The 23874-nt window shown below is 42.9% G+C and overlaps 10 non-coding genes and 3 pseudogenes across 10 annotated transcripts; 7 read left to right on the top strand and 6 right to left on the bottom strand.

Moving 5' to 3' along the window:
• Positions 1 to 1206: 1206 nt before the first annotated feature.
• LOC119911090 lies at positions 1207 to 1413 on the bottom strand. The gene has a single exon (XR_005445788.1). It is a non-coding gene; the product is annotated as a small nucleolar RNA U3 (small nucleolar RNA).
• Positions 1414 to 2403: 990 nt separating this feature from the next.
• On the top strand, positions 2404 to 2610 carry LOC119911099. Its single transcript, XR_005445796.1, has one exon. It is a non-coding gene; the product is annotated as a small nucleolar RNA U3 (small nucleolar RNA).
• A 2123-nt stretch (positions 2611 to 4733) lies between these two features.
• Positions 4734 to 4940, bottom strand: LOC119911089. The gene has a single exon (XR_005445787.1). It is a non-coding gene; the product is annotated as a small nucleolar RNA U3 (small nucleolar RNA).
• Positions 4941 to 5930: 990 nt separating this feature from the next.
• Positions 5931 to 6137, top strand: LOC119911098. The gene has a single exon (XR_005445795.1). It is a non-coding gene; the product is annotated as a small nucleolar RNA U3 (small nucleolar RNA).
• A 2122-nt stretch (positions 6138 to 8259) lies between these two features.
• On the bottom strand, positions 8260 to 8466 carry LOC119911088. The gene has a single exon (XR_005445786.1). It is a non-coding gene; the product is annotated as a small nucleolar RNA U3 (small nucleolar RNA).
• Positions 8467 to 9457: 991 nt separating this feature from the next.
• Positions 9458 to 9664, top strand: LOC119911097. The gene has a single exon (XR_005445794.1). It is a non-coding gene; the product is annotated as a small nucleolar RNA U3 (small nucleolar RNA).
• Positions 9665 to 11783: 2119 nt separating this feature from the next.
• On the bottom strand, positions 11784 to 11990 carry LOC119911087. Its single transcript, XR_005445785.1, has one exon. It is a non-coding gene; the product is annotated as a small nucleolar RNA U3 (small nucleolar RNA).
• A 988-nt stretch (positions 11991 to 12978) lies between these two features.
• On the top strand, positions 12979 to 13185 carry LOC119911096. Its single transcript, XR_005445793.1, has one exon. It is a non-coding gene; the product is annotated as a small nucleolar RNA U3 (small nucleolar RNA).
• Positions 13186 to 15303: 2118 nt separating this feature from the next.
• Positions 15304 to 15510, bottom strand: LOC119911085. Its single transcript, XR_005445784.1, has one exon. It is a non-coding gene; the product is annotated as a small nucleolar RNA U3 (small nucleolar RNA).
• A 991-nt stretch (positions 15511 to 16501) lies between these two features.
• On the top strand, positions 16502 to 16705 carry LOC119911106 (annotated as a pseudogene).
• Positions 16706 to 18864: 2159 nt separating this feature from the next.
• LOC119911105 lies at positions 18865 to 19069 on the bottom strand (annotated as a pseudogene).
• Positions 19070 to 19992: 923 nt separating this feature from the next.
• LOC119911107 lies at positions 19993 to 20174 on the top strand (annotated as a pseudogene).
• Positions 20175 to 21893: 1719 nt separating this feature from the next.
• LOC119911103 lies at positions 21894 to 22100 on the top strand. The gene has a single exon (XR_005445800.1). It is a non-coding gene; the product is annotated as a small nucleolar RNA U3 (small nucleolar RNA).
• Positions 22101 to 23874: the final 1774 nt, after the last annotated feature.

The following is a 23874-nucleotide window of genomic DNA, read 5'->3' as shown; positions in this document are numbered from 1 at the left end:
GTCTCCACATCCACCCTGAAGCACTGCGCCAATCAGCTGTCTCCGGTGATCACAGACATTTTTAACACCCCACTGGAGACATGCCATGTGCCAGCCTGCTTCAAAGTCTCCACCATCATCCCTGTCCCCAAAAAACCAAGGACCACGGGACTAAACGACTACAGACCCATCGCCCTGACGTGTGTGGTTATGAAGTCCTTTGAGTGCCTTGTGTTGTCCCACCTGAAATCCATCACAGACCCACTCCTGGACCCCCTGCAGTAAACATGGCCCTTCACTACATCCTCCAGCGCCTGGACTCCCCAGGAACCTACGCCAGTATCCTGTTTATGGACTTGAGCTCCGCAGTCGGATTTAGCAGTGACGAAATACTCCTGATTTTAGCCCACAGTCACCATATTATCAACCACATTGGGACTTTAGAGACTTTGCTGTGAATTAGTCCTCCACCTTTCGTAGTACGGGTTAATCGGGAAGTGGCACCCAACGTCACAAGTTACTCCTGAAGTTCTCTGGATAAGCCAGTTACATCACTTCGTAGTACAGGCCACAGCTTTTGTACTTCTTCTGGTACTGACTCCTCCTCAGTGTTGGCTTGAAAGCTGGTCATGGATCTGAATCCTCTGCTTGAGAAAAAGCAGTTTGATTGAGGTCTCGTGCCAAACCATCCACCTCACTGATGAAGACCATATGACACAGTTAAAAGCTCCAGAAAGGGCTGTTAAAGCTATGGTAGACTACTTGTTCCAAGGTTAAGGATGTCATTTCATGCCTGTTCTAACCATGTTTTCAGTAGGTAGCAGTTCAGACTGGAAGATGAGGGCAATCTCTTGATTTCTGAGTCTGATGTTGATGGACGCTACTGTCCCACAGTGCAGTGCACAATGTTTATAAAGAAGCTACTCACAGCTGCAAAAAGTGTCCAAACGAATGCTGTGGTGGTGTAAAAGCCTGCAGCGACTCAAACCAAAAAAGAAAATAAATATGCAGAAAGTCAGAAATCATACTCGCCTTGCACATTTTGTGTTATTTCCTTAAAATGTCATATGCAAAGTGGAACAATAGTGCACTGCCAACATACCAACATTAAAATAAGTAAGAGCCTTGGCCTTCTATAACTTTAAGACACCCTGACTCTGCAATTTGATGCGTTTCTTGTCAAATCAAGCTCATATGTAAGAATAAATCACATAACAGGATGAATTGTCCACTCAGAACATGTTCCCTCCATCAGAGTCTCATTCAGAAACACTGAACAATCTTCAGCAGTGGAGAAGAACCAAAGTCTTCCCACCAGCTTCCTGCTCTGAAGGAAACATCTTAACTCTTCATCGTGGAGAGCGAGACCAAACTCTTTAGAAACACATTCCTCAAGCCAACAACTAAAGAAATGATCCCTGAAAGTATAGTCTTGGTTTGTTGAGGCTGTTTCTCAGGGTCTTGTGTCTGGAGACGAGCGCTTTTACTGCTGGTGAACTCCTGACGGACGCTCCTCCTGCAATCACAGCATCATCACTGACAGATTAAGACCTCAGTCACAGCAGCATTTGTAAAGCCCATGTAAAGTTATCATTTTGAAATGAAATCAGTTTTTTGTGTTGAAACTTCTTGCTCAAACAGTAGACTCTTGTTGTATGCATACCAAATGAATGTAAGATAGTTAACAGAAACACTTACAAACTTGAACTTTCTTCTGAATTTTACTACAAATATAGACATTTTGTTTGGTATCTGTTGTTTTTATGAAGTCAGATTTGCTTATTTTTGGATGTCTTTTTCTCTGTGATTGACAGATATTGCAGCCATTTCCAGTCTCATTAATTACTGCTAAGTCATTTCAATTTATCCTTAAATGTACTGCACCAGCCTTTTAATGGTAAACAAACATGTTTAAAGAGCATTTTCTATTTTATTGGAAAAGACAGCGCTGAGTAAACGAACAAATTGTTTTGCATGCACACCACACTGATCTGTCGCAGAATGGGAAGAAATCTATCCAGGAGCGTTTAAGTCAATCTCAGAATATCTTTGAAATTATTTGACTCATTTTCTGTGCAGTCAGCTCAGGATGCAGCAACATGAATGACAACAAACAGAAACCTTAAGATGATGAGCTGCAGCCACATTTTGTTGGCTTCATGGAGGATGACAGAAAATATGTCTCAGTTACAGAAAGTTCAACCTTTCTGAAATGTCTGTCTTTTAGAATGGACACAAATTGGGTAGAGAGAGACATTAGTAAGATGAACAATTAAAAATGTAAAACAGAAAGTAGAAAGTCAGCCACAACAGATCAGTCAGTGATGATGCTGTGATTGTAGGAGGAGCGTCTGTCAGGAGTTCACCAGCAGTAAAAGTGCTCGTCTCCAGACATAAGACCCTGAGAAACAGCCCCAACAAACCAAGGCTGTACTTTCAGGGATCATTTCTTTAGTTGTTGACTTGAGGAATGTGTTTCTAAAGAGTTTGGTCTCGTTGCCCGCGATGAAGAGTTAAGATGTTTCCTTCAGAGCAGGAAGTTGGTGGGAAGACTTTAGTTCTTCTCCACTGCTGAAGATTGTTCAGTGTTTCTGAATGAGACTCTGATGGAGGAAACATGTTCTGAGTGGACACCGCGGTTTGTTTAAAGAGAAGGATCTTGTTTTTAAAGCTTCTCACAGGAGATTCAATAACAAGGAAAAAAGCTGATTAGACATCTGCATGGGTAGAAATAAACATCTAGTAAGAATGACAAAAGTTTAGGTTTTCCTGCGCTTACAAATGCAACGCAACTAGCAAATGAACAAAAGAGATGTTCATCAGCAACTGTCTGCACATGCCCTGAGAGGAGGTCTAATCCTGATGTTGCCTGCCACATTAAGTGAAAACACCTGTGTGGTAGGTTTCCAGGGTCTTTCCAGGTTCTGCACACCCGCACAGGTGTTTGCAACTCTTCTGTCTGATAGACTGCTGCTCATGTTGACAGCAGGACCGCTACCAACAGTCTGGATGAGTATACAGAGGCTGTGACGTCCTACATCAGCTTCTGTGAAGACAGCTGCATTCCAACATGGACCAGGGTGAGTTACAACAATGACAAACCCTGGTTCACAGCTAAACTCAGACAGCTCAGGTTGGAAAAGGAGGAGGCGTTTAGGAGTGGCGACCGGGCCGGGTTTAAGGAGTCAAAGTACAGGTTTAGCAAGGCGGAGCGAGATGCTAAACAGCTGTACGCAGAGAGACTACAACACCAGTTCTCAAATAATGACTCTGCTTCTGTCTGGAGAGGCTTCAGACAGATCACCAGCTACAAACCGAAATCCCCCCAATCCATGAACGACTCACGCCTTGCCAACGAGTTGAACCAGTTTTGCTGTCGCTTTGAAAGACAATGGGACAGACCTGACACCATCCCCCGTCACACCACTGATCGGCCACAGTCCACCATCTCATCTCCCGCCTCCTCCCCCTCTCTTACCATCCTAGAGAGGGATGTCAACAGACTGTTCAGGAGGCAGAAACCTCGCAAAGCAGCTGGACCGGATTCTGTCTCCACATCCACCCTGAAGCACTGCGCCAATCAGCTGTCTCCGGTGATCACAGACATTTTTAACACCCCACTGGAGACATGCCATGTGCCAGCCTGCTTCAAAGTCTCCACCATCATCCCTGTCCCCAAAAAACCAAGGACCACGGGACTAAACGACTACAGACCCATCGCCCTGACGTGTGTGGTTATGAAGTCCTTTGAGTGCCTTGTGTTGTCCCACCTGAAATCCATCACAGACCCACTCCTGGACCCCCTGCAGTAAACATGGCCCTTCACTACATCCTCCAGCGCCTGGACTCCCCAGGAACCTACGCCAGTATCCTGTTTATGGACTTGAGCTCCGCAGTCGGATTTAGCAGTGACGAAATACTCCTGATTTTAGCCCACAGTCACCATATTATCAACCACATTGGGACTTTAGAGACTTTGCTGTGAATTAGTCCTCCACCTTTCGTAGTACGGGTTAATCGGGAAGTGGCACCCAACGTCACAAGTTACTCCTGAAGTTCTCTGGATAAGCCAGTTACATCACTTCGTAGTACAGGCCACAGCTTTTGTACTTCTTCTGGTACTGACTCCTCCTCAGTGTTGGCTTGAAAGCTGGTCATGGATCTGAATCCTCTGCTTGAGAAAAAGCAGTTTGATTGAGGTCTCGTGCCAAACCATCCACCTCACTGATGAAGACCATATGACACAGTTAAAAGCTCCAGAAAGGGCTGTTAAAGCTATGGTAGACTACTTGTTCCAAGGTTAAGGATGTCATTTCATGCCTGTTCTAACCATGTTTTCAGTAGGTAGCAGTTCAGACTGGAAGATGAGGGCAATCTCTTGATTTCTGAGTCTGATGTTGATGGACGCTACTGTCCCACAGTGCAGTGCACAATGTTTATAAAGAAGCTACTTACAGCTGCAAAAAGTGTCCAAACGAATGCTGTGGTGGTGTAAAAGCCTGCAGCGACTCAAACCAAAAAAGAAAATAAATATGCAGAAAGTCAGAAATCATACTCGCCTTGCACATTTTGTGTTATTTCCTTAAAATGTCATATGCAAAGTGGAACAATAGTGCACTGCCAACATACCAACATTAAAATAAGTAAGAGCCTTGGCCTTCTATAACTTTAAGACACCCTGACTCTGCAATTTGATGCGTTTCTTGTCAAATCAAGCTCATATGTAAGAATAAATCACATAACAGGATGAATTGTCCACTCAGAACATGTTCCCTCCATCAGAGTCTCATTCAGAAACACTGAACAATCTTCAGCAGTGGAGAAGAACCAAAGTCTTCCCACCAGCTTCCTGCTCTGAAGGAAACATCTTAACTCTTCATCGTGGAGAGCGAGACCAAACTCTTTAGAAACACATTCCTCAAGCCAACAACTAAAGAAATGATCCCTGAAAGTATAGTCTTGGTTTGTTGAGGCTGTTTCTCAGGGTCTTGTGTCTGGAGACGAGCGCTTTTACTGCTGGTGAACTCCTGACGGACGCTCCTCCTGCAATCACAGCATCATCACTGACAGATTAAGACCTCAGTCACAGCAGCATTTGTAAAGCCCATGTAAAGTTATCATTTTGAAATGAAATCAGTTTTTTGTGTTGAAACTTCTTGCTCAAACAGTAGACTCTTGTTGTATGCATACCAAATGAATGTAAGATAGTTAACAGAAACACTTACAAACTTGAACTTTCTTCTGAATTTTACTACAAATATAGACATTTTGTTTGGTATCTGTTGTTTTTATGAAGTCAGATTTGCTTATTTTTGGATGTCTTTTTCTCTGTGATTGACAGATATTGCAGCCATTTCCAGTCTCATTAATTACTGCTAAGTCATTTCAATTTATCCTTAAATGTACTGCACCAGCCTTTTAATGGTAAACAAACATGTTTAAAGAGCATTTTCTATTTTATTGGAAAAGACAGCGCTGAGTAAACGAACAAATTGTTTTGCATGCACACCACACTGATCTGTCGCAGAATGGGAAGAAATCTATCCAGGAGCGTTTAAGTCAATCTCAGAATATCTTTGAAATTATTTGACTCATTTTCTGTGCAGTCAGCTCAGGATGCAGCAACATGAATGACAACAAACAGAAACCTTAAGATGATGAGCTGCAGCCACATTTTGTTGGCTTCATGGAGGATGACAGAAAATATGTCTCAGTTACAGAAAGTTCAACCTTTCTGAAATGTCTGTCTTTTAGAATGGACACAAATTGGGTAGAGAGAGACATTAGTAAGATGAACAATTAAAAATGTAAAACAGAAAGTAGAAAGTCAGCCACAACAGATCAGTCAGTGATGATGCTGTGATTGTAGGAGGAGCGTCTGTCAGGAGTTCACCAGCAGTAAAAGTGCTCGTCTCCAGACATAAGACCCTGAGAAACAGCCCCAACAAACCAAGGCTGTACTTTCAGGGATCATTTCTTTAGTTGTTGACTTGAGGAATGTGTTTCTAAAGAGTTTGGTCTCGTTGCCCGCGATGAAGAGTTAAGATGTTTCCTTCAGAGCAGGAAGTTGGTGGGAAGACTTTAGTTCTTCTCCACTGCTGAAGATTGTTCAGTGTTTCTGAATGAGACTCTGATGGAGGAAACATGTTCTGAGTGGACACCGCGGTTTGTTTAAAGAGAAGGATCTTGTTTTTAAAGCTTCTCACAGGAGATTCAATAACAAGGAAAAAAGCTGATTAGACATCTGCATGGGTAGAAATAAACATCTAGTAAGAATGACAAAAGTTTAGGTTTTCCTGCGCTTACAAATGCAACGCAACTAGCAAATGAACAAAAGAGATGTTCATCAGCAACTGTCTGCACATGCCCTGAGAGGAGGTCTAATCCTGATGTTGCCTGCCACATTAAGTGAAAACACCTGTGTGGTAGGTTTCCAGGGTCTTTCCAGGTTCTGCACACCCGCACAGGTGTTTGCAACTCTTCTGTCTGATAGACTGCTGCTCATGTTGACAGCAGGACCGCTACCAACAGTCTGGATGAGTATACAGAGGCTGTGACGTCCTACATCAGCTTCTGTGAAGACAGCTGCATTCCAACATGGACCAGGGTGAGTTACAACAATGACAAACCCTGGTTCACAGCTAAACTCAGACAGCTCAGGTTGGAAAAGGAGGAGGCGTTTAGGAGTGGCGACCGGGCCGGGTTTAAGGAGTCAAAGTACAGGTTTAGCAAGGCGGAGCGAGATGCTAAACAGCTGTACGCAGAGAGACTACAACACCAGTTCTCAAATAATGACTCTGCTTCTGTCTGGAGAGGCTTCAGACAGATCACCAGCTACAAACCGAAATCCCCCCAATCCATGAACGACTCACGCCTTGCCAACGAGTTGAACCAGTTTTGCTGTCGCTTTGAAAGACAATGGGACAGACCTGACACCATCCCCCGTCACACCACTGATCGGCCACAGTCCACCATCTCATCTCCCGCCTCCTCCCCCTCTCTTACCATCCTAGAGAGGGATGTCAACAGACTGTTCAGGAGGCAGAAACCTCGCAAAGCAGCTGGACCGGATTCTGTCTCCACATCCACCCTGAAGCACTGCGCCAATCAGCTGTCTCCGGTGATCACAGACATTTTTAACACCCCACTGGAGACATGCCATGTGCCAGCCTGCTTCAAAGTCTCCACCATCATCCCTGTCCCCAAAAAACCAAGGACCACGGGACTAAACGACTACAGACCCATCGCCCTGACGTGTGTGGTTATGAAGTCCTTTGAGTGCCTTGTGTTGTCCCACCTGAAATCCATCACAGACCCACTCCTGGACCCCTGCAGTAAACATGGCCCTTCACTACATCCTCCAGCGCCTGGACTCCCCAGGAACCTACGCCAGTATCCTGTTTATGGACTTGAGCTCCGCAGTCGGATTTAGCAGTGACGAAATACTCCTGATTTTAGCCCACAGTCACCATATTATCAACCACATTGGGACTTTAGAGACTTTGCTGTGAATTAGTCCTCCACCTTTCGTAGTACGGGTTAATCGGGAAGTGGCACCCAACGTCACAAGTTACTCCTGAAGTTCTCTGGATAAGCCAGTTACATCACTTCGTAGTACAGGCCACAGCTTTTGTACTTCTTCTGGTACTGACTCCTCCTCAGTGTTGGCTTGAAAGCTGGTCATGGATCTGAATCCTCTGCTTGAGAAAAAGCAGTTTGATTGAGGTCTCGTGCCAAACCATCCACCTCACTGATGAAGACCATATGACACAGTTAAAAGCTCCAGAAAGGGCTGTTAAAGCTATGGTAGACTACTTGTTCCAAGGTTAAGGATGTCATTTCATGCCTGTTCTAACCATGTTTTCAGTAGGTAGCAGTTCAGACTGGAAGATGAGGGCAATCTCTTGATTTCTGAGTCTGATGTTGATGGACGCTACTGTCCCACAGTGCAGTGCACAATGTTTATAAAGAAGCTACTTACAGCTGCAAAAAGTGTCCAAACGAATGCTGTGGTGGTGTAAAAGCCTGCAGCGACTCAAACCAAAAAAGAAAATAAATATGCAGAAAGTCAGAAATCATACTCGCCTTGCACATTTTGTGTTATTTCCTTAAAATGTCATATGCAAAGTGGAACAATAGTGCACTGCCAACATACCAACATTAAAATAAGTAAGAGCCTTGGCCTTCTATAACTTTAAGACACCCTGACTCTGCAATTTGATGCGTTTCTTGTCAAATCAAGCTCATATGTAAGAATAAATCACATAACAGGATGAATTGTCCACTCAGAACATGTTCCCTCCATCAGAGTCTCATTCAGAAACACTGAACAATCTTCAGCAGTGGAGAAGAACCAAAGTCTTCCCACCAGCTTCCTGCTCTGAAGGAAACATCTTAACTCTTCATCGTGGAGAGCGAGACCAAACTCTTTAGAAACACATTCCTCAAGCCAACAACTAAAGAAATGATCCCTGAAAGTATAGTCTTGGTTTGTTGAGGCTGTTTCTCAGGGTCTTGTGTCTGGAGACGAGCGCTTTTACTGCTGGTGAACTCCTGACGGACGCTCCTCCTGCAATCACAGCATCATCACTGACAGATTAAGACCTCAGTCACAGCAGCATTTGTAAAGCCCATGTAAAGTTATCATTTTGAAATGAAATCAGTTTTTTTGTGTTGAAACTTCTTGCTCAAACAGTAGACTCTTGTTGTATGCATACCAAATGAATGTAAGATAGTTAACAGAAACACTTACAAACTTGAACTTTCTTCTGAATTTTACTACAAATATAGACATTTTGTTTGGTATCTGTTGTTTTTATGAAGTCAGATTTGCTTATTTTTGGATGTCTTTTTCTCTGTGATTGACAGATATTGCAGCCATTTCCAGTCTCATTAATTACTGCTAAGTCATTTCAATTTATCCTTAAATGTACTGCACCAGCCTTTTAATGGTAAACAAACATGTTTAAAGAGCATTTTCTATTTTATTGGAAAAGACAGCGCTGAGTAAACGAACAAATTGTTTTGCATGCACACCACACTGATCTGTCGCAGAATGGGAAGAAATCTATCCAGGAGCGTTTAAGTCAATCTCAGAATATCTTTGAAATTATTTGACTCATTTTCTGTGCAGTCAGCTCAGGATGCAGCAACATGAATGACAACAAACAGAAACCTTAAGATGATGAGCTGCAGCCACATTTTGTTGGCTTCATGGAGGATGACAGAAAATATGTCTCAGTTACAGAAAGTTCAACCTTTCTGAAATGTCTGTCTTTTAGAATGGACACAAATTGGGTAGAGAGAGACATTAGTAAGATGAACAATTAAAAATGTAAAACAGAAAGTAGAAAGTCAGCCACAACAGATCAGTCAGTGATGATGCTGTGATTGTAGGAGGAGCGTCTGTCAGGAGTTCACCAGCAGTAAAAGTGCTCGTCTCCAGACATAAGACCCTGAGAAACAGCCCCAACAAACCAAGGCTGTACTTTCAGGGATCATTTCTTTAGTTGTTGACTTGAGGAATGTGTTTCTAAAGAGTTTGGTCTCGTTGCCCGCGATGAAGAGTTAAGATGTTTCCTTCAGAGCAGGAAGTTGGTGGGAAGACTTTAGTTCTTCTCCACTGCTGAAGATTGTTCAGTGTTTCTGAATGAGACTCTGATGGAGGAAACATGTTCTGAGTGGACACCGCGGTTTGTTTAAAGAGAAGGATCTTGTTTTTAAAGCTTCTCACAGGAGATTCAATAACAAGGAAAAAAGCTGATTAGACATCTGCATGGGTAGAAATAAACATCTAGTAAGAATGACAAAAGTTTAGGTTTTCCTGCGCTTACAAATGCAACGCAACTAGCAAATGAAAAAAGAGATGTTCATCAGCAACTGTCTGCACATGCCCTGAGAGGAGGTCTAATCCTGATGTTGCCTGCCACATTAAGTGAAAACACCTGTGTGGTAGGTTTCCAGGGTCTTTCCAGGTTCTGCACACCCGCACAGGTGTTTGCAACTCTTCTGTCTGATAGACTGCTGCTCATGTTGACAGCAGGACGCTACCAACAGTCTGGATGAGTATACAGAGGCTGTGACGTCCTACATCAGCTTCTGTGAAGACAGCTGCATTCCAACATGGACCAGGGTGAGTTACAACAATGACAAACCCTGGTTCACAGCTAAACTCAGACAGCTCAGGTTGGAAAAGGAGGAGGCGTTTAGGAGTGGCGACCGGGCCGGGTTTAAGGAGTCAAAGTACAGGTTTAGCAAGGCGGAGCGAGATGCTAAACAGCTGTACGCAGAGAGACTACAACACCAGTTCTCAAATAATGACTCTGCTTCTGTCTGGAGAGGCTTCAGACAGATCACCAGCTACAAACCGAAATCCCCCCAATCCATGAACGACTCACGCCTTGCCAACGAGTTGAACCAGTTTTGCTGTCGCTTTGAAAGACAATGGGACAGACCTGACACCATCCCCCGTCACACCACTGATCGGCCACAGTCCACCATCTCATCTCCCGCCTCCTCCCCCTCTCTTACCATCCTAGAGAGGGATGTCAACAGACTGTTCAGGAGGCAGAAACCTCGCAAAGCAGCTGGACCGGATTCTGTCTCCACATCCACCCTGAAGCACTGCGCCAATCAGCTGTCTCCGGTGATCACAGACATTTTTAACACCCCACTGGAGACATGCCATGTGCCAGCCTGCTTCAAAGTCTCCACCATCATCCCTGTCCCCAAAAAACCAAGGACCACGGGACTAAACGACTACAGACCCATCGCCCTGACGTGTGTGGTTATGAAGTCCTTTGAGTGCCTTGTGTTGTCCCACCTGAAATCCATCACAGACCCACTCCTGGACCCCTGCAGTAAACATGGCCCTTCACTACATCCTCCAGCGCCTGGACTCCCCAGGAACCTACGCCAGTATCCTGTTTATGGACTTGAGCTCCGCAGTCGGATTTAGCAGTGACGAAATACTCCTGATTTTAGCCCACAGTCACCATATTATCAACCACATTGGGACTTTAGAGACTTTGCTGTGAATTAGTCCTCCACCTTTCGTAGTACGGGTTAATCGGGAAGTGGCACCCAACGTCACAAGTTACTCCTGAAGTTCTCTGGATAAGCCAGTTACATCACTTCGTAGTACAGGCCACAGCTTTTGTACTTCTTCTGGTACTGACTCCTCCTCAGTGTTGGCTTGAAAGCTGGTCATGGATCTGAATCCTCTGCTTGAGAAAAAGCAGTTTGATTGAGGTCTCGTGCCAAACCATCCACCTCACTGATGAAGACCATATGACACAGTTAAAAGCTCCAGAAAGGGCTGTTAAAGCTATGGTAGACTACTTGTTCCAAGGTTAAGGATGTCATTTCATGCCTGTTCTAACCATGTTTTCAGTAGGTAGCAGTTCAGACTGGAAGATGAGGGCAATCTCTTGATTTCTGAGTCTGATGTTGATGGACGCTACTGTCCCACAGTGCAGTGCACAATGTTTATAAAGAAGCTACTACAGCTGCAAAAAGTGTCCAAACGAATGCTGTGGTGGTGTAAAAGCCTGCAGCGACTCAAACCAAAAAAGAAAATAAATATGCAGAAAGTCAGAAATCATACTCGCCTTGCACATTTTGTGTTATTTCCTTAAAATGTCATATGCAAAGTGGAACAATAGTGCACTGCCAACATACCAACATTAAAATAAGTAAGAGCCTTGGCCTTCTATAACTTTAAGACACCCTGACTCTGCAATTTGATGCGTTTCTTGTCAAATCAAGCTCATATGTAAGAATAAATCACATAACAGGATGAATTGTCCACTCAGAACATGTTCCCTCCATCAGAGTCTCATTCAGAAACACTGAACAATCTTCAGCAGTGGAGAAGAACCAAAGTCTTCCCACCAGCTTCCTGCTCTGAAGGAAACATCTTAACTCTTCATCGTGGAGAGCGAGACCAAACTCTTTAGAAACACATTCCTCAAGCCAACAACTAAAGAAATGATCCCTGAAAGTATAGTCTTGGTTTGTTGAGGCTGTTTCTCAGGGTCTTGTGTCTGGAGACGAGCGCTTTTACTGCTGGTGAACTCCTGACGGACGCTCCTCCTGCAATCACAGCATCATCACTGACAGATTAAGACCTCAGTCACAGCAGCATTTGTAAAGCCATGTAAAGTTATCATTTTGAAATGAAATCAGTTTTTTTGTGTTGAAACTTCTTGCTCAAACAGTAGACTCTTGTTGTATGCATACCAAATGAATGTAAGATAGTTAACAGAAACACTTACAAACTTGAACTTTCTTCTGAATTTTACTACAAATATAGACATTTTGTTTGGTATCTGTTGTTTTTATGAAGTCAGATTTGCTTATTTTTGGATGTCTTTTTCTCTGTGATTGACAGATATTGCAGCCATTTCCAGTCTCATTAATTACTGCTAAGTCATTTCAATTTATCCTTAAATGTACTGCACCAGCCTTTTAATGGTAAACAAACATGTTTAAAGAGCATTTCTATTTTATTGGAAAAGACAGCGCTGAGTAAACGAACAAATTGTTTTGCATGCACACCACACTGATCTGTCGCAGAATGGGAAGAAATCTATCCAGGAGCGTTTAAGTCAATCTCAGAATATCTTTGAAATTATTTGACTCATTTTCTGTGCAGTCAGCTCAGGAGCAGCAACATGAATGACAACAAACAGAAACCTTAAGATGATGAGCTGCAGCCACATTTTGTTGGCTTCATGGAGGATGACAGAAAATATGTCTCAGTTACAGAAAGTTCAACCTTTCTGAAATGTCTGTCTTTTAGAATGGACACAAATTGGGTAGAGAGAGACATTAGTAAGATGAACAATTAAAAATGTAAAACAGAAAGTAGAAAGTCAGCCACAACAGATCAGTCAGTGATGATGCTGTGATTGTAGGAGGAGCGTCTGTCAGGAGTTCACCAGCAGTAAAAGTGCTCGTCTCCAGACATAAGACCCTGAGAAACAGCCCCAACAAACCAAGGCTGTACTTTCAGGGATCATTTCTTTAGTTGTTGACTTGAGGAATGTGTTTCTAAAGAGTTTGGTCTCGTTGCCCGCGATGAAGAGTTAAGATGTTTCCTTCAGAGCAGGAAGTTGGTGGGAAGACTTTAGTTCTTCTCCACTGCTGAAGATTGTTCAGTGTTTCTGAATGAGACTCTGATGGAGGAAACATGTTCTGAGTGGACACCGCGGTTTGTTTAAAGAGAAGGATCTTGTTTTTAAAGCTTCTCACAGGAGATTCAATAACAAGGAAAAAAGCTGATTAGACATCTGCATGGGTAGAAATAAACATCTAGTAAGAATGACAAAAGTTTAGGTTTTCCTGCGCTTACAAATGCAACGCAACTAGCAAATGAACAAAAGAGATGTTCATCAGCAACTGTCTGCACATGCCCTGAGAGGAGGTCTAATCCTGATGTTGCCTGCCACATTAAGTGAAAACACCTGTGTGGTAGGTTTCCAGGGTCTTTCCAGGTTCTGCACACCCGCACAGGTGTTTGCAACTCTTCTGTCTGATAGACTGCTGCTCATGTTGACAGCAGGACGCTACCAACAGTCTGGATGAGTATACAGAGGCTGTGACGTCCTACATCAGCTTCTGTGAAGACAGCTGCATTCCAACATGGACCAGGGTGAGTTACAACAATGACAAACCCTGGTTCACAGCTAAACTCAGACAGCTCAGGTTGGAAAAGGAGGAGGCGTTTAGGAGTGGCGACCGGGCCGGGTTTAAGGAGTCAAAGTACAGGTTTAGCAAGGCGGAGCGAGATGCTAAACAGCTGTACGCAGAGAGACTACAACACCAGTTCTCAAATAATGACTCTGCTTCTGTCTGGAGAGGCTTCAGACAGATCACCAGCTACAAACCGAAATCCCCCCAATCCATGAACGACTCACGCCTTGCCAACGAGTTGAACCAGTTTTGCTGTCGCTTTGAAAGACAATGGGACAGACCTGACACCATCCCCCGTCACACCACTGATCGGCCACAGTCCACCATCTCATCTCCCGCCTCCTCCCCCTCTCTTACCATCCTAGAGAGGGATGTCAACAGACTGTTCAGGAGGCAGAAACCTCGCAAAGCAGCTGGACCGGATTCTGTCTCCACATCCACCCTGAAGCACTGCGCCAATCAGCTGTCTCCGGTGATCACAGACATTTTTAACACCCCACTGGAGACATGCCATGTGCCAGCCTGCTTCAAAGTCTCCACCATCATCCCTGTCCCCAAAAAACCAAGGACCACGGGACTAAACGACTACAGACCCATCGCCCTGACGTGTGTGGTTATGAAGTCCTTTGAGTGCCTTGTGTTGTCCCACCTGAAATCCATCACAGACCCACTCCTGGACCCCTGCAGTAAACATGGCCCTTCACTACATCCTCCAGCGCCTGGACTCCCCAGGAACCTACGCCAGTATCCTGTTTATGGACTTGAGCTCCGCAGTCGGATTTAGCAGTGACGAAATACTCCTGATTTTAGCCCACAGTCACCATATTATCAACCACATTGGGACTTTAGAGACTTTGCTGTGAATTAGTCCTCCACCTTTCGTAGTACGGGTTAATCGGGAAGTGGCACCCAACGTCACAAGTTACTCCTGAAGTTCTCTGGATAAGCCAGTTACATCACTTCGTAGTACAGGCCACAGCTTTTGTACTTCTTCTGGTACTGACTCCTCCTCAGTGTTGGCTTGAAAGCTGGTCATGGATCTGAATCCTCTGCTTGAGAAAAAGCAGTTTGATTGAGGTCTCGTGCCAAACCATCCACCTCACTGATGAAGACCATATGACACAGTTAAAAGCTCCAGAAAGGGCTGTTAAAGCTATGGTAGACTACTTGTTCCAAGGTTAAGGATGTCATTTCATGCCTGTTCTAACCATGTTTTCAGTAGGTAGCAGTTCAGACTGGAAGATGAGGGCAATCTCTTGATTTCTGAGTCTGATGTTGATGGACGCTACTGTCCCACAGTGCAGTGCACAATGTTTATAAAGAAGCTACTACAGCTGCAAAAAGTGTCCAAACGAATGCTGGTGGTGTAAAAGCCTGCAGCGACTCAAACCAAAAAAGAAAATAAATATGCAGAAAGTCAGAAATCATACTCGCCTTGCACATTTTGTGTTATTTCCTTAAAATGTCATATGCAAAGTGGAACAATAGTGCACTGCCAACATACCAACATTAAAATAAGTAAGAGCCTTGGCCTTCTATAACTTTAAGACACCCTGACTCTGCAATTTGATGCGTTTCTTGTCAAATCAAGCTCATATGTAAGAATAAATCACATAACAGGATGAATTGTCCACTCAGAACATGTTCCCTCCATCAGAGTCTCATTCAGAAACACTGAACAATCTTCAGCAGTGGAGAAGAACCAAAGTCTTCCCACCAGCTTCCTGCTCTGAAGGAAACATCTTAACTCTTCATCGTGGAGAGCGAGACCAAACTCTTTAGAAACACATTCCTCAAGCCAACAACTAAAGAAATGATCCCTGAAAGTATAGTCTTGGTTTGTTGAGGCTGTTTCTCAGGGTCTTGTGTCTGGAGACGAGCGCTTTTACTGCTGGTGAACTCCTGACGGACGCTCCTCCTGCAATCACAGCATCATCACTGACAGATTAAGACCTCAGTCACAGCAGCATTTGTAAAGCCCATGTAAAGTTATCATTTTGAAATGAAATCAGTTTTTTTGTGTTGAAACTTCTTGCTCAAACAGTAGACTCTTGTTGTATGCATACCAAATGAATGTAAGATAGTTAACAGAAACACTTACAAACTTGAACTTTCTTCTGAATTTTACTACAAATATAGACATTTTGTTTGGTATCTGTTGTTTTTATGAAGTCAGATTTGCTTATTTTTGGATGTCTTTTTCTCTGTGATTGACAGATATTGCAGCCATTTCCAGTCTCATTAATTACTGCTAAGTCATTTCAATTTATCCTTAAATGTACTGCACCAGCCTTTTAATGGTAAACAAACATGTTTAAAGAGCATTTTCTATTTTATTGGAAAAGACAGCGCTGAGTAAACGAACAAATTGTTTTGCATGCACACCACACTGATCTGTCGCAGAATGGGAAGAAATCTATCCAGGAGCGTTTAAGTCAATCTCAGAATATCTTTGAAATTATTTGACTCATTTTCTGTGCAGTCAGCTCAGGATGCAGCAACATGAATGACAACAAACAGAAACCTTAAGATGATGAGCTGCAGCCACATTTTGTTGGCTTCATGGAGGATGACAGAAAATATGTCTCAGTTACAGAAAGTTCAACCTTTCTGAAATGTCTGTCTTTTAGAATGGACACAAATTGGGTAGAGAGAGACATTAGTAAGATGAACAATTAAAAATGTAAAACAGAAAGTAGAAAGTCAGCCACAACAGATCAGTCAGTGATGATGCTGTGATTGTAGGAGGAGCGTCTGTCAGGAGTTCACCAGCAGTAAAAGTGCTCGTCTCCAGACATAAGACCCTGAGAAACAGCCCCAACAAACCAAGGCTGTACTTTCAGGGATTTCTTTAGTTGTTGACTTGAGGAATGTGTTTCTAAAGAGTTTGGTCTCGTTGCCCGCGATGAAGAGTTAAGATGTTTCCTTCAGAGCAGGAAGTTGGTGGGAAGACTTTAGTTCTTCTCCACTGCTGAAGATTGTTCAGTGTTTCTGAATGAGACTCTGATGGAGGAAACATGTTCTGAGTGGACACCGCGGTTTGTTTAAAGAGAAGGATCTTGTTTTTAAAGCTTCTCACAGGAGATTCAATAACAAGGAAAAAAGCTGATTAGACATCTGCATGGGTAGAAATAAACATCTAGTAAGAATGACAAAAGTTTAGGTTTTCCTGCGCTTACAAATGCAACGCAACTAGCAAATGAACAAAAGAGATGTTCATCAGCAACTGTCTGCACATGCCCTGAGAGGAGGTCTAATCCTGATGTTGCCTGCCACATTAAGTGAAAACACCTGTGTGGTAGGTTTCCAGGGTCTTTCCAGGTTCTGCACACCCGCACAGGTGTTTGCAACTCTTCTGTCTGATAGACTGCTGCTCATGTTGACAGCAGGACCGCTACCAACAGTCTGGATGAGTATACAGAGGCTGTGACGTCCTACATCAGCTTCTGTGAAGACAGCTGCATTCCAACATGGACCAGGGTGAGTTATAACAATGACAAACCCTGGTTCACAGCTAAACTCAGACAGCTCAGGTTGGAAAAGGAGGAGGCGTTTAGGAGTGGCGACCGGGCCGGGTTTAAGGAGTCAAAGTACAGGTTTAGCAAGGCGGAGCGAGATGCTAAACAGCTGTACGCAGAGAGACTACAACACCAGTTCTCAAATAATGACTCTGCTTCTGTCTGGAGAGGCTTCAGACAGATCACCAGCTACAAACCGAAATCCCCCCAATCCATGAACGACTCACGCCTTGCCAACGAGTTGAACCAGTTTTGCTGTCGCTTTGAAAGACAATGGGACAGACCTGACACCATCCCCCGTCACACCACTGATCGGCCACAGTCCACCATCTCATCTCCCGCCTCCTCCCCCTCTCTTACCATCCTAGAGAGGGATGTCAACAGACTGTTCAGGAGGCAGAAACCTCGCAAAGCAGCTGGACCGGATTCTGTCTCCACATCCACCCTGAAGCACTGCGCCAATCAGCTGTCTCCGGTGATCACAGACATTTTTAACACCCCACTGGAGACATGCCATGTGCCAGCCTGCTTCAAAGTCTCCACCATCATCCCTGTCCCCAAAAAACCAAGGACCACGGGACTAAACGACTACAGACCCATCGCCCTGACGTGTGTGGTTATGAAGTCCTTTGAGTGCCTTGTGTTGTCCCACCTGAAATCCATCACAGACCCACTCCTGGACCCCCTGCAGCTCGCCTACAGAGCCAACAGGTCTGTAGGCGACGCAGTAAACATGGCCCTTCACTACATCCTCCAGCGCCTGGACTCCCCAGGAACCTACGCCAGTATCCTGTTTATGGACTTGAGCTCCGCAGTCGGATTTAGCAGTGACGAAATACTCCTGATTTTAGCCCACAGTCACCATATTATCAACCACATTGGGACTTTAGAGACTTTGCTGTGAATTAGTCCTCCACCTTTCGTAGTACGGGTTAATCGGGAAGTGGCACCCAACGTCACAAGTTACTCCTGAAGTTCTCTGGATAAGCCAGTTACATCACTTCGTAGTACAGGCCACAGCTTTTGTACTTCTTCTGGTACTGACTCCTCCTCAGTGTTGGCTTGAAAGCTGGTCATGGATCTGAATCCTCTGCTTGAGAAAAAGCAGTTTGATTGAGGTCTCGTGCCAAACCATCCACCTCACTGATGAAGACCATATGACACAGTTAAAAGCTCCAGAAAGGGCTGTTAAAGCTATGGTAGACTACTTGTTCCAAGGTTAAGGATGTCATTTCATGCCTGTTCTAACCATGTTTTCAGTAGGTAGCAGTTCAGACTGGAAGATGAGGGCAATCTCTTGATTTCTGAGTCTGATGTTGATGGACGCTACTGTCCCACAGTGCAGTGCACAATGTTTATAAAGAAGCTACTACAGCTGCAAAAAGTGTCCAAACGAATGCTGTGGTGGTGTAAAAGCCTGCAGCGACTCAAACCAAAAAAGAAAATAAATATGCAGAAAGTCAGAAATCATACTCGCCTTGCACATTTTGTGTTATTTCCTTAAAATGTCATATGCAAAGTGGAACAATAGTGCACTGCCAACATACCAACATTAAAATAAGTAAGAGCCTTGGCCTTCTATAACTTTAAGACACCCTGACTCTGCAATTTGATGCGTTTCTTGTCAAATCAAGCTCATATGTAAGAATAAATCACATAACAGGATGAATTGTCCACTCAGAACATGTTCCCTCCATCAGAGTCTCATTCAGAAACACTGAACAATCTTCAGCAGTGGAGAAGAACCAAAGTCTTCCCACCAGCTTCCTGCTCTGAAGGAAACATCTTAACTCTTCATCGGAGAGCGAGACCAAACTCTTTAGAAACACATTCCTCAAGCCAACAACTAAAGAAATGATCCCTGAAAGTATAGTCTTGGTTTGTTGAGGCTGTTTCTCAGGGTCTTGTGTCTGGAGACGAGCGCTTTTACTGCTGGTGAACTCCTGACGGACGCTCCTCAGTCACAGCAGCATTTGTAAAGCCCATGTAAAGTTATCATTTTGAAATGAAATCAGTTATTTTGTGTTGAAACTTCTTGCTCAAACAGTAGACTCTTGTTGTATGCATACCAAATGAATGTAAGATAGTTAACAGAAACACTTACAAACTTGAACTTTCTTCTGAATTTTACTACAAATATAGACATTTTGTTTGGTATCTGTTGTTTTTATGAAGTCAGATTTGCTTATTTTTGGATGTCTTTTTCTCTGTGATTGACAGATATTGCAGCCATTTCCAGTCTCATTAATTACTGCTAAGTCATTTCAATTTATCCTTAAATGTACTGCACCAGCCTTTTAATGGTAAACAAACATGTTTAAAGAGCATTTTCTATTTTATTGGAAAAGACAGCGCTGAGTAAACGAACAAATTGTTTTGCATGCACACCACACTGATCTGTCGCAGAATGGGAAGAAATCTATCCAGGAGCGTTTAAGTCAATCTCAGAATATCTTTGAAATTATTTGACTCATTTTCTGTGCAGTCAGCTCAGGATGCAGCAACATGAATGACAACAAACAGAAACCTTAAGATGATGAGCTGCAGCCACATTTTGTTGGCTTCATGGAGGATGACAGAAAATATGTCTCAGTTACAGAAAGTTCAACCTTTCTGAAATGTCTGTCTTTTAGAATGGACACACAAATAGAGGGAGACAAGTAAGATAAAAAAAAGTCAGCCACAACAGATCAGTCAGTGATGATGCTGTGATTGTAGGAGGAGCGTCTGTCAGGAGTTCACCAGCAGTAAAAGTGCTCGTCTCCAGACATAAGACCCTGAGAAACAACCACAACAAACCAAGACTATGCTTTCATGGATCATTTCTGTAGTTAATGATTTGAGTAATGTGTTTCGAAAGAGTTTAGCCTGATTGCACGCAACAAAGAGATAAGATGTTTCCTTCAGAGCAGGAAGTTGGTGGGAAGACTTGTTTAATGTTTCTGGGTGAGGCTCTGATGGAGCAGACATGTTCTGAGTAGAAATTCATGTTGTTTAAATAGTGTGACATTATCTTTAAAGCTCCTTGCAGGTGTTTTAATGACAACTATAAGAGATAAAGAGACATCTTCAAGTTTAGAATTTAACCTGTAGTCTGTGTCCATGTCCTAACAACAACAGAAGTTTAGGTTTTCCTGCTCTAACAAGTGCAGCACACAACTAGCAGAAGAATAAAACAGACATCTATCCTGATATTGCCTGTAACATTAAATAAAAACACCTGTGTGGTAGGTTTGCTGGATCTTTATAGGCTCTGCACACCCACACAGGTGCTTGCAACTATTCTGTCTGATTAGACTGCTGCTGATTGTAGTGGTGTGTGTTTTCTATGCAGGCTTAAGTTTTTGGCCTTGCTCTTGAACGCACCTCTGGAGCATCAAATTAGCTCCACCCGGATCAAACCCCCTCATTAGCTGAGCTTATTTAAAGCAGCTGTAGTATCATGGCTGCCTCTTTGCTTTTTCCCTGTCTGTCTGTTGCCACATGAACCCTCTATGACCTCTAGGTAGGTGAATGAGTAAAAACCTTGTCTTATGTTTTCATTGTCTTTTTCCCAGTGACTGGGGTTTTACGTTTTGCAGCGGTCTACTGCCGGCCTGGTATGTAGTTTGGCTGATTCCAAGGTTCCCTGTCTGCAGTGGCGTGATGTATTGTTCCTCAGAGCATCCTCTTAAGGTACGAGAAGCTTAAGGAGCAGCAAGTAGAATATGATAAATACTTGAGGTAACTGTTATTTACTTTTATAAATCTCTTAATCTGTATGTGTTTTTAATTGTAGCTGGTCAGCTGCTGTTTTGCCTTTGTAAAATTAGGATTTTAACCATTGCTGCTGGTACACTCTGGCTATAGTGCCTCCAACCGGCACTCCCCTACTTGACAATGCTTATGTTTTAGATATAACCAACTTGTCCATTGTGTTTTATTTAACTTGTTTTGTTCTTTTCAGTGGTGCTAGTGGTCGGCTTGAGGTGCTTGTGGTCAGATTGAATGTGGATGCGGTGCACCGTGGGTTCCCACACTGTTTGTAGTGTTAACGGCACTGGGACATGATTTGGTGGTGACACGATTTGCAGTGAACCACCTGAGCTGATATTCTGAGATTGACTTAAACGCTCCTGGATAGATTTCTTCCCATTCTGCGACAGATCAGTGTGGTGTGCATGCAAAACAATTTGTTCGTTTACTCAGCGCTGTCTTTTCCAATAAAATAGAAAATGCTCTTTAAACATGTTTGTTTACCATTAAAAGGCTGGTGCAGTACATTTAAGGATAAATTGAAATGACTTAGCAGTAATTAATGAGACTGGAAATGGCTGCAATATCTGTCAATCACAGAGAAAAAGACATCCAAAAATAAGCAAATCTGACTTCATAAAAACAACAGATACCAAACAAAATGTCTATATTTGTAGTAAAATTCAGAAGAAAGTTCAAGTTTGTAAGTGTTTCTGTTAACTATCTTACATTCATTTGGTATGCATACAACAAGAGTCTACTGTTTGAGCAAGAAGTTTCAACACAAAAAACTGATTTCATTTCAAAATGATAACTTTACATGGCTTTACAAATGCTGCTGTGACTGAGGTCTTAATCTGTCAGTGATGATGCTGTGATTGCAGGAGGAGCGTCCGTCAGGAGTTCACCAGCAGTAAAAGCGCTCGTCTCCAGACACAAGACCCTGAGAAACAGCCTCAACAAACCAAGACTATACTTTCAGGGATCATTTCTTTAGTTGTTGGCTTGAGGAATGTGTTTCCAAAGAGTTTGGTCTCGCTCTCCACGATGAAGAGTTAAGATGTTTCCTTCAGAGCAGGAAGCTGGTGGGAAGACTTTGGTTCTTCTCCACTGCTGAAGATTGTTTAGTGTTTCGGAATGAGACTCTGATGGAGGGAACATGTTCTGAGTGGGCACTTCATCCTGTTATGTGATGTAATCTCATATGAGCTTAAGTTCAACGAAAAAACAATTTAACTTTCAAATGTTTGCATCTTCTTGATTTGACCAAAACACATCAAATTGCACAGTCAGGATGTCTTAAAGTTATAGGAGGCCAAGACTCCATGACAATTAAACTATATCAAATCAGTTCAGTTACATAATGAAATTTTCAGCCTCTGACCAGCAACTTTCATGTGTCTTTTTTTTTTTTTTTTACACAAGAAATGGAAGAGAAAGATGCTATTTTGTTGTTGAGTGTTTTAACAGATTCACTTGGGCTGCAGCAGCCTTCGACGCCAACACAGTCAAATTTGAAGTGATGTTCACATGCTAAATCTGTTTGCAGGTTTTAACATGCTGAAGGGAATTAGAGTAATATTAGAAGTCCTGACAGGGTCAAACTTGCATCAGCACTCAAACAGAAACTGGAACTAACAGTAGACCGTTAGACACATTGTCTGTATCTGAGGCTTTACAGGACACAAGCAATTTCTTACTTTTTTTTAATGTTAGCATATTAGTATGTTGGCAGTGCACCATTGTTCCACTTTGCATATGACGTTTTAAGGAAATAGCACAAAACTATCAAGTGAAGTGCAAAGAGTATGATTTATGACTTTCTGCATATTTATTTTCTTTTTTGGTTTGAGTCGCTGCAGGCTTTTACACCACAGCATTCGTTTGGACACTTTTTGCCGCTGTGAGTAGCTTCTTTATAAACATTGTGCATTGCACTGTGGGACAGTAGCGTCCATCAACATCAGACTCAGAAATCAATTCTGAAAGAGACTCTGATGGAGGGAACGTGTTCTGAGTGGGTTTCATGCTGAATAAAGCCAAAGAGCTCCAATTTAAACAGTTAAACTCTTCAGATTTCTGTTTTCCATTATTTCAGTAAAGTTCAACTTGCAAAGTCTTGTAACATTCACATCTTTTTAGCTCTACCAGGGGAGAAAATGCACAAAAGTTGTGATCCTATGAGGGTTTCCCATTGATGTGAACCTACATTTCATAACCTTGCCAAAATCCACACTGCCTGATATCTTTTAAATGTTACTCTCCATTTCCTAACAAACCAATACCTCATTTTTGTGAGTTTCAGTAATTCAGGCGTTCAGGTCCAGACAAGACAGTCAGTGATAAAATCATTGAGGGAGTGCAATGTTAGATTTTTTGTTATTATTCATCGAGCCCACTCATCTGTTCGCTGTGCCAAACATGTGATCATTGCTGCGCTGTAATTACTGTAAGACACACACACACACACACACACTTTTTGATGTTGTCCATTATTACACAGTCTCTGGATCAAGATTCTAAATTTCTAAAGTCAACAACTACAGACATTTCCCCAGAAAGTATAGTCTTGTTTTTAAAAGCATGTTCAGGTAAAATGAAAAGACACTCCTACAATCACAGCATCATCTCCACAGTATACAGAAAAATATAAGTCTCTCTTTTCTATGCGCATTTACATGTTTCCTTTGGTCACTGTGGTGTCAGCTCCAGTTCTACATGGCATCGGCTTTCTTTCACTTTCGGTGCTAATTCAAGTTTGAACACAAACAGTTCTGACACTTTCACTTGTCATTTGGCTTTCTAAAGGGTACTGTGGGTCAACACAGCATTGGCCAACACAGCGGTTGCATGTCGACTCAACCAAGAATGTTCTTGTGTCATTCTGGCAAGAAATAGTGTCAAAAAACTTTTTTGCAAATGTTATGATTTACAGAAAATGTTCAAA

Source organism: Micropterus salmoides, unplaced genomic scaffold (genome assembly GCF_014851395.1).
Source record: "Micropterus salmoides isolate LMB-PRFRI ecotype aquatic unplaced genomic scaffold, ASM1485139v1 Ms_hic_scaffold_19, whole genome shotgun sequence".
In the NCBI taxonomy this organism is placed as follows: Eukaryota; Metazoa; Chordata; class Actinopteri; order Centrarchiformes; family Centrarchidae; genus Micropterus; species Micropterus salmoides.
The sequence above is the reverse complement of the archived record's forward strand: the minus strand, read 5'-3'. Positions and strand labels throughout refer to the sequence as shown.